This window comes from Podarcis tiliguerta (genome assembly GCF_965153285.1).
Source record: "Podarcis tiliguerta genome assembly, chromosome: 9".
NCBI lineage: Eukaryota > Metazoa > Chordata > Lepidosauria > Squamata > Lacertidae > Podarcis > Podarcis tiliguerta.
Window position 1 is genome coordinate 21,597,439 of NC_139542.1, and position 10,857 is coordinate 21,608,295.

Below are 10,857 nucleotides of genomic sequence, written 5' to 3' on the forward strand. Positions count from 1 at the left end.
AGACAGACATTATTGTTAGTAGTACTTAACTTACCCTTACTTGCCTGTATGGTGTGCTTTGTCCTGGCACTCCTAGCTGTGGAAGTAGTATGGTGGTTGCTGTTGGCTGTGTCTGGCGTCCCCGTATGATAGGGTTATAGGCAGAGAAGTGTCAGCAATGTCTACAGGATCTCACTGCTGTTTGTGCAGAAGATCCCTCACAAGCTCTAAGGGTGCAGTTGTAACCCTGGTAACTGCCCAGCAGGGCATAACAAGAGTGGTGGGGGCACTGTTGCATCCACAGCCTGCTGTGCACACCAGCTTGGGAGAGGGACGTGGGCAGGGAGATACCTGTGTCAGCCTGGATTGAGTGACAGCATCAGGGCATCTCAGGATCCACCCTTGGGCTAGCTCCCCAGGCCTGGAGTAGCCTGGTGGGCAGAAGAGGCAGGTCCACAGCAGTGCAGTCACTCTGCGGGCAGGTGCATATCTGAACCATTTTCACCTGGTTCAACTCCCCCAGGAAACAGGTCTTGAATTTCACCGAGTGGGTACCACCCGAGGCCAGATAAACATAGCCCCATGTCACATGCCTTTCTCACTTAAGTTATGATTTCCCTGTGGGGTTGTAAACAGGTGGTGGCTTGCTGTGATTGGGTGCTGAGCTGCATTACATCCTATGAGTTGTCCTGTTGATGTGTCTATTTTTAATATACACCCCCCCACACTTGAAATCAAGGGAGGAAATTCCTTACACGGGGTCCAGGGCTGCTGTGAACTTGCACCATTGCTGAGAATATGGTTGTGGTATGGATATGGTATCATATTGTATGGAATATATCGCATAAGCAGGACCGGCCCACCCATGAGGCAAGGTGAGGCGAGGCAGCAGGATCCACAGAGGCAGCAGATCACAATGTAGATCTTAGTCCGTCACCCCACCCCTATTCCTGATGTAGATTTTCACTCTCCCCTTCTTCCCTAGTGGAGAGGGGGGATGCCATTTTGTAATTCACCTCAGGTGCCAAAATGTCTTGGGCCTGTCCTGGGTGTGCTTCCACCACCCTCCTCCCAGTATTGTCCCACCACCCTGCTGTCTTATCTTCATGGTGGAATGGTTGCATTGACAGAACGTTGTCCCAGCATATGTCTTGGTGGTGTCATATATGGTATCCCATTACTGTAGCAGAGCTATTTCCTCTCTGTCACCATAACCTGAGTATAAGATCCCTCTGTGACTGTTTTATAACATCAGAAACCTACATGTGCTATGTCCAGTTGAAATGTGTTTTGGTTCTACTGCAAATTATACAAATTCAGATCAGAGTTGTGTGGAGTGGAAGAGGGATTCAGGTACAGTGGTACCTTGGGTTACATATGCTTCAGGTTACATACGTTTCAGGTTACAGACTCCGCTAACCCAGAAATAGTGCTTCAGGTTAAGAACTTTGCTTCAGGATAAGAACAGAAATCATGCTCTGGCGGTGCAGCGGCAGCAGGAGGCCCCTTTAGCTAAAGTGGTGCTTCAGGTTAAGAACAGTTTCAGGTTAAGGACAGACCTCCAGAACGAATTAAGTACTTAACCCAGGGTACCACAGTACTAGGATTGACTTACATTCATTAGCATTTATTTGCAGGAAATAGGCACATATCTGTTTGAAAAGTGAGACGGCATATTCACAATGGCAAACATCTCAGAATAAATATCCGAGACCACTTGGCCATAGTATTTTTTGAAGCACTGGAATTTTCTAGCCCACATGAAGATAGGTTGGGGGGAAATACCGCACTTAATATTGCGATGCCACAATAAAACAATCTTCCTATACTGAGTAATCTCCACCCAATGGCTAATATGAGTGTTTAATAAATACTTTACCATCCTGTAATCAAGAATCTCGCTGCTAGCAGCCAAGAACATCCACTGAAGCTGGCAATCTAAATGCTAGCTGCTAACTATTCAAACACTGTGCTATGTTGTGCTGCATAGAATGAGCGACTGCAGATGACAGGATACACCCAAAGACTATAATTTTAATCATAATTCAGCAGTGTCATAGCAGATGATTGCAAGTCAATAGCGACAGTTGTGTTGGCAGTCTAATATCACTCTGCATCTGGCATGATTAATGCACATCAGCTATCACCACATGATGCACAAGGCCTGGACATGCCCTGGACATGCCCACCACATGAATCAAGTAGTCACATTCATTCATGAAGTACTTGAGGGAGCTCTTCTTCTCTTGTGATTTGTGATGATGTAGAACCTCATTTTTTCACATGTCACCTTCTAGGAATGTGGTTCATTTTCTTTAGTGCTTGACTACCACCTACCAACATTGCATAGAAGTTTGGTTAATACTGTAATCACAAGGGATACTCTGAAGATAGAAAACAAACCTCTGGTACATTTTTGGTAAAATGGGTCTAATGAATCTCCTGGCAACAAATTTGCCACTTTGGTTATCTCACGTCTTAATAATTACCCTATGTGTTAGGTTTAGGAATCTGGACCAATTAGTCACTGTTTCATAATCTGACTCCCCCCCCCCCAACTCTGAACGTTTTCGTACACTTGAATTTTAACTTTTGTTGATTGAATTTGAAGTCAATTGTGTACATACATCATTGTTAAACTTGGTGGCAGTGGAGATTTATTAATTTTTTAATTTTTTGAGAAAAATGTCCTAAATTTAGTAAAGATACATATCAATATATAGTGATGTGCTGCATCTTTGATGCACCAGAATTTCTTTTTCTTGCGTATTTCCCTACATCATCACCAAAATTAGTTACATCATTAACTGATGAAACTAGATCGTTCAGGCTGCTCAGACAGTATCCTTGCTGTTTAGTGTTCTTTCGGCAGCAGAATCCCCATGATGCCACCTTTACTCTGTTCTTCTGATAAAACTATCATTCTTCAACACTTCTATTTTTCATCAATTGTGCCTGTTTTAGTTCTATGCCCAGCTTACAGCAGTAGAGAACAGAATGTACCTGCTATCTGAGAAGAAAGGGAGGGTCAAAAGCCTGGGAAGATGACAATTCTAAAAGAACAGCCAGTATTCCAAAATGAGCAACCTGCAGCTCCTCAAAGGAGAATGTGCCTTACTTTCTCCAGCTGTGTCAGGCATTTTACTTATGATCTATTTATGCAATCCACTCTAATACTAGTGTACAGCAGAGTTATTCCAAGTGATGTGAGGTTTACTAACATCTAGCCCAATGAACGGGATTCTTATAGCCCTCGGAAGCTGACAGATTTGCTAGGCAGTTGGAGGATAAACTCCCGCCACCTCTGCAACAACTGAGATGCCATAGTTGTGAAAAGTCCTGATGATGCATCTGATGAACTGTCTAGTCTTGCTTTCTGGGATCTGTTTCAGCTTACGAGCCCCGAGGGTGCAGACAAGGCGCTTGTAGCAGTTGTGCTGACCGCATGCCCTCCTAATCTTTGCCAGCTGAGGTCAATTCAGGCTAGCTGCAATCAGGCGGGTCTAGGGTGTGATGAATGCATCACTGCATGAGGAGGTGGAACTTTTCATCTCAAAAGAGGTGGGGGGGGGATCGTCTTGGGCCCAGATATATATATCACCTAGTGTTTGAGGGGGTTGAGAGTGGCTCAACTGCAAGCACACTTGGAGCAAACAAATTATTTGGCCCCTTCTACACTGGGTTCAGGCATTGGTTGGGGGCTGACTCAGCCTTGGTTATTCTAATGAGTGGACTTTATTGAGAGAAGGATTGTGGCCCTGCCACTTGACTTCCGCTTGGCGGCGTTTGATACCATTAACCAGCCCTGCGAGGCAGAGCCAGTGGTTCTGCTCCTATCTACAGGCCCAGTTTCAGAGATTGTGACTACATGGCTATATGTTGGTTCCCTGAGAGTTGTGGTCTAAGCTGCCGCTATAGGAAACCACCTGAAGCAGGAATTAGGGGATTTAGAGCACTGTGTCATCACTATGCTGATGATACAGAGTTTTATTTCTCTTACATCAGGAATCAAGTGTGGCTGCACAAACCCTAATACACTGTCGCCATGCAGTGATAGGATAGATGAGGGCCAATATGCTGAAGCCAAATCCTGCCAAGACATAAGTCCTATGTGTGGGCAGTTCCTGTGGGATAACCAGCCTTATATAACCATTGTGCTTAAGTCTAATTGATGCACGAAGGGTTAAAACCACAGAGTAACCTGCCTGACAGGCTTAGCTCACATTGATAGGGACTAGGTCAGTGGTGGCCAAACTCAGCCCTCCACCTGTTTTGGGACTACAACTCCCATCATCCCTAGCTAACAGGACCAGTTGTCAGGGATGATGGGAAATGTAGTCCCAAAACAGCTGGAGGGCCAAGTTTGGCCACCACTGGACTAGGTAATCAAGCATTTGTTCCCCTTCAGTATACCCCAGAAGCTGAGCATGTGAAGAGGCTAAGCTGGTTGTTCCAGCTTAGCTGCATGGCTCTCACAAGCCACTCTTTAGTTCCTATACCAATAATTTAGGAACTCTCACCACTGTAACTAAGCCAGCTTTTACTGCCTATGCAACTTTTCCCTCAATGCTGTATGCAAAAGCACATGAATCAGACCTTTGAAAAGCATGTCAGTAAACCATTTTTTAATTTGCGAAATGTGCGGCCTTTTCCTATGCTGGGGGAAGAGGGAAGATTTGGAACTCACAAGGTCATATTTTAAAGGCTTAATAGCGTATGTTTACATGCTTCACTTTGCTGCATATTTTGTGATTTTAAATCTAACCATAGAGTACTTGCCCCAAACTTGGACCTTGGCATCCAGGAAGGCTCCTTTTTATACCTCCTTTGTTACTTGCTCTGACATTTCCCAGGCCCAGAAACTGAGAAATTTGCCTGTTCTGTAGAAGGCTGCACTTCCCACAAATGAGCAGGTGTGAAATCAACACTTCTTGTTTCCCACTGAGCTACCAGCCGCATAATAGGATTGTCCGTTGCGCCTTTACTTTTGCAGCATCCCTGGTACCCTGTCCATGAATTCTCGGGTCTCACAAGCTCCAATACAAGCAGTGCAGTTTGATGATCAAACTCACATCCTGGGGAAGCCTGTTACCAGGAGGCTCTACATTCAAGCCAATGAGCTGCGGATGTCTGTAATAGTAAATATGCTTTGGGATGCTCCTGACAGCCCGCTTGTGAATTGCATCTGGGGGAGGATTTGGGCAGGTTTGCATGATGTGTCACATCACAATCTTTCCGCCTTTGTCACATAATGATTGGCGCCTTCCAGGCATGGCTGATATGTGGGAGAGTGACATTGTGATTGGTGACTGGTAGTATAGTTGCCAGGGACTCTGTGGGTGTTGTTGCTATGTTTGGTCTTCTTTGTTTTCTCCCTTACTGCTACTGAGCTTTGACTTTGCTCCTTGCAGAACGTAAGATTATGGTTAAATCCTGGCCCAACATCAGCTCTTACACCTTGACCATAAGATTAGTCTCTACAGCTGGGGTTCTTTTTTTATATACAGTGGTACCTCAGGTTAAGAACTTAATTCGTTCTGGAGGTCTGTTCTTAACCTGAAACTGCTCTTAACCTGAAGCACCACTTTAGCTAATGGGGCCTCCTGCTGCCACCACCGCACAATTTCTGTTCTCATCCTGAAGCAAAGTTCTTAACCTGAGGTACTATTTCTGGGTTAGCGGAGTCTGTAACCTGAAGTGTCTGTAACCCGAAGCGTCTGTAACCTGAGGTACTACTGTATAAATCTCTAAATAATAAAAAATAAGAACTATCTTTGGTTTCCTGATACCGAGTTCAGGACTTCAAGATTTATCTGGGGTTGAGAATTCAGGGCACAATTTTTATTATGTTTTTATATTCTGCTGGAAGCTGCCCAGAGTGGCTGGGAAAACCCAGCCAGATGGGTGGGGTATTATTATTATTAATTGCCTCACATACTGAAGCCATCGAAGTTGCTGTAAAACAAGATAAAAAATACAAGTTCTAAAAATAATAAAATCCATTCCTACAAACTCTAGAAACAATAAAACAACTTAAACAGGTGAACAATTCATCTTTGATATAATAGGGAACAAACATAATAAAGATGACTTGCCAGTGTTAATTACCTTTTAAACTAAATCACAAGTTATATTTCCTTGAATATCTTTTTTTTAAAAAAGACAACTGTACGGGTGTTTTTGTAAAATCTATACACGAATGACTAACTTTTTTAGGGCTGAATGTTGGGTTGTCTCTTGGACACCCCTCCAGGGAGGGGGCACATATTAAAGAAGGTGTGACCAAAGTGTGAAAGTGGACATAGCTAGTTTTGTTTTGTTTTAATTAAAAGACGGTGGGGGTGTCACAAAAATCCTTTGAAATCATACCAAGGGACACATAAGGTGGTCAGATAGATACATGATAATATTTTCAAGGGACACATTTAGGGGCCTTGACAGCTACAGCAATCTGTATAGGCATGCATGGGAACAGTGAGTAATAATAATAATAATAATAATAATAATAATAATAATAATAATAATAAATTTTATTTATATCCCGCCCTCCCCAGCCGAAGCCGGGCTCAGGGCGGCTAACAACAATAAAACAGTACAAACAACACTCTAAAATCATTCATTATAAAATTAATGAAGGAAAATGAATGGAAAAAAGGGAAATGGCTTTATGGCATCATGACAGGGTATCAATAGGAGCAGTACACACACACACATATATATAAACTTATTACTATTTTTTAAATCAAATGCTCAGTTCTTAAGAGCCACAAAAACCCTCTTGGAGGAAGCAGATGTGGGCTACAGATCAGCCACCCCTCCTCTAAAACATTTGGGGCATAATGCACCACATTCCACAGAAGAACATTGATTTTATACATATAAAACAAATTTAAAACTGTTTTTATTACTCTGTAAATTTGAGATGCCTCATGGGAAGCAATTCATAACAACCCGTTGGATTGGGCCCTTGATTTCCAAGCTTAAGGTTGCAGCCCCTTAGCAGCAAATAAAACCAATGAGACATATTTCCAGGTAAGTGTTGTTTAGGAACGAGGCGAAAAAGGATATAAGAGTTGGATGAAAATGCTGAAAAGGGCAAAACCTGGTGGTTGTTGTTTGTATTTGTTTGTGATTTAAATCTACATTCTTTGAAAGTTCTCCAAACATGCCTTCATGTTTTCAAATTATATCCTTAATTTAGCATTACAGTTGATTGAAGGTTACTTTTCATGGTGGTGGATTTAAAAGGAAGCCGTGATAAGCATCATTACATCTGGTGGGGAGCAAGTTATATCTCTAATCGCACCACCTGCTGGCAGTTCTTTACTAACACGTTGTTAACAAATTTGGCATGAGCATCCAAACAACAGGTAAAAACACTTTCCTAGTTGAGTGAAAAAGGCCTTGAGTAATGGGAGTTAGTTCAGGAACTGTTGCAGAGTTCCTGGTAGTCATCAGAGACTTAGCTGGATGGACCAGCCCAAGATATTTTGCTGCTAGAGATCAATGACATGAGAAGAGCCTGAGGAATCAGGTCAATGGCACATCAAGTCCCCTCAAGAGGATGCACACATAGACACATGCTGTTGTCTGTCTTCGGCTTGGACCTGGACTATTTGACACCAGTGGTCTCAAGGGCTGGGGTGGTGGCCTCTCTGCCCCATTCTCCTCTGACATATCCAAGGGCTCTTCATCCAGAGGGTTCCTCAATGGGATCTTCAGGACTCATTCTATGGGACTCCTCTTCTGAGCTCCTCCAGCTGTGGGGTGTCTGGTTCATCCTCCAAGGACTTTGGGTCAGGGCTTGCTGGCTTGGCATGATACCAAGTTTGTAATACATAAGGACAGCAGTAAGGATTGGCTTAAAGTAACTCAGAAGTCTCAGAAGGGTCATGGTGACCCAACAGGAATATAGCATCTCTCCTCAATATCTCAGCCCCCTGCACTTTGGGTTTCATTTTAAAAAATTCTGCTCTAACCAACCATTCACTTTCTTCCGTTTCCTTTCTTCAGCAATCCCTTTTGTTCAATAAAGGCCAGGATTTCATCACTGGCATCTAATGATGTTGATGTAGCGAATGGGAAAGCAATAAAAAGTCTTCTGCTCTGCTCAGCAGGTTCTGTGCATCTGTCGCTGTGCAGAAAAGCAGCCCAGATCAAAGGCGGCTTAGCAAGATTCGGAAGCTTCAGAGATACATTTCCAGGGCTTTCAGTCATGGGCAGAATTAAGAAGAGGCAAGAAACAAGGGAAAATGGAAAGCATGGACACAGGATAGCATTGATGTGAATGGGAGCCTCACTTTCTGTTCCTAAACTGCACCATTCATATCTGTTACACAAACCTGGAAGCTCTTTTCTGCTTGCTCTGTGTATCATTCATTTACTCTGCAATACACTGTCCTTGCCTGAAGAAGCTGGAGGCAAAAATCCAGAGACACTGTGGAAAAAATAGACTTATCTTTCGAAATGTATCCGATGCGTTTGGAGCTGCTGATCTTTCTGAAAGGTATTCTGCCCAATATGTTTTGTACTGTAACAGTCAATGGTGAATGGAATGTGTTATCATGTAACAATGGATCTGCTTGAACTACTGGAGGATAGCATTCCAGGTTGAAACTCAAAACACGTTAAGCAGGAATCTGGGCCGGCCCTAACATGAGTTAGATAGTGAGGCAGAGTTAGATAGTGAGGCAGGTGCCTCAGGTGGCAAATATTGAAGGACAGCAAGTGGGGGAAGCTTCTTGTGTGTGTTTCATTTCATTTTTTTTTCCATTTCACTTTTGATTTGTTTACCACCTTTCTATATTGCTACAGCAACGAAATATACAGCATAGAACACACACCTAATAATAATCTGATCCAACACAGAAAGACATAATAAAACATAACTTTAAAATGGAACAACTTATATCAAATCAAGTCATATTCAATAATCTATTAGAATATAATCGTACACAATAAAATTAACTCTCAGAACATCAGCAAATAATAATTAAACAGAAATTCACTCTTAACAATTACAATAAATATTAAAAAACTATGATCAATAAAAATAACTGCAAGTCACAATGCATAAAATATCACAATACATACAAAACTATGTGAAGGGATCAAATTGAGAAACAAAGACACACAACTTATAAAACTATTCTTAATAGTTTGCTATGCAACCTGCATTGGAACTGGTGAAGTGGAAGGCAGGTCGTCTAATGTGGAGCCAGAGCCACTAACAGAACTGTGGGAGGAAAATCAGATCCATGACCCATATGTGGGTAATTAAGAAAATAATTGGTTGCATACTTGGGGAGCGCCCAACAAAGTTCTAAATAGTCACTGAGTTAAGCAGAGGTATAGCGTGGGAATATAGGTTGTTAGACCCCTTTCCGTATCCCATTTAGTATGCTTACAGCTCTTACCCCTCTTTCTACCCCTACGGCAATGAACATACCACACACCATTAACCAAGTTTAAAATGCATTACTTATAAAATCCAAGGTCTGATTCATGCGTTATTCCATGCAGCAGCAAGGAGAACACAGGTAGAATACCCTTGGGTACAAAATACAGAAATATAGTTTCAAACATCCTACCTGGTTGGTTACATAGAGTGAAGAGGGAGTGAGGAAAGGAAGAGAAGAAGCTTCACTTTCTCCCGCACTGGAGGTGAGGGGCCATGACCTAACTGACTCTAGGAACAGAGTTCTTGGGTCATGCACTAACTAGCATCTTTGGCTGCAATATCCCACAAGAATGACACACACAGCCAACAAATTCCAGTTTTGTCTTCCTCCTCTTCCCTGCTGAGTTCTACAAAGGCAACACTGAAAAAGAAGAGGAGGAAGCTGACAGGCAGTGCAGCCGCCACGAAGACTGCTTGTAAGAACAAAGGCAGGCTGGTGTGGGCTGGATAGCTGAAGGCAGAATGAGGTTAAGAACACAAGAAGAGCCTGCTGGATCAGGCCAGCGGTCCATGTAGTTCAGCAACCTGTGCACACAGCGGCTGAACGGTTCCCTGTAAGACACCAGCAAGCAGGATTCGAACACAAGAGCACTCTTTCCTCCTGTGGTTTCCAGCAACTGGTATCTAGTGGCATGTCTGCCTCCAACTGTAGGAGGTAGAGCATAACTGATATAATAATAATAATAATAATAATAATAATAATAATAATAATATATTTATACCCTGCCCATCTGGCTGAGCCACTCTGGGCGGCTTCCAATTGAGTGTTAATAACAATAACAATAATAATTTATTATTTGTACCCCGCCCATTTGGCTGAGTTTCCCCAGCCACTCTGGGCGGCTTCCAATCAAGTGTTAAAAACAACACAGCATTAAATATTAAAAACTTCCCTAATCAGGGCTGCCTTCAGATGTCTTTTAAAGAGAAGATAGCTGCTTATTTCCTTCACATCTGAAGGGCGGGCGCCACTACCGAGAAGGCCCTCTGTCTGGTTCTCTGTAACCTCACTTCTCGCAATGAGGGAACCGCCAAAAGGCCCTCGGTGCTGGATCTCAGTGACGGGGCTGAACAATGGGGGTGGAGACGCTCCTTCAGCAATACAATACAGCAATATATCATCATCATCACATACCACCTTTACCTTCCAAGAATCTCAAGCTGAAGGACATGGCTCGCCTCTTCCCTATTTCATCCACACAACAACCCTGTGAGGTAGGCTAGTTGGAGAGATTCTGACTTACCCAAGGTCACTCTGTGACCTTCGCTGTTGGCTGAGTGGGGTTTCAAACCCTGCCCTCCCAGGTCCTAGTCCAACACTTTGCCCCCAATGGACCAGCTTCCACGGATTGTCACACTGGCAACACCATTTATTTTGTCCCTTCCAACTCCACGGCGCTATGATTCTGTTTAAACGG

The 10,857-nt window shown here is 43.1% G+C and overlaps 1 long non-coding RNA gene across 1 annotated transcript in view; it reads left to right on the forward strand.

Moving 5' to 3' along the window:
* The window catches only part of LOC310685201, a 606,217-nt gene that overhangs the window by 20,085 nt on the left and 575,275 nt on the right, over window positions 1–10,857 (forward strand). The window lies entirely within an intron of this gene.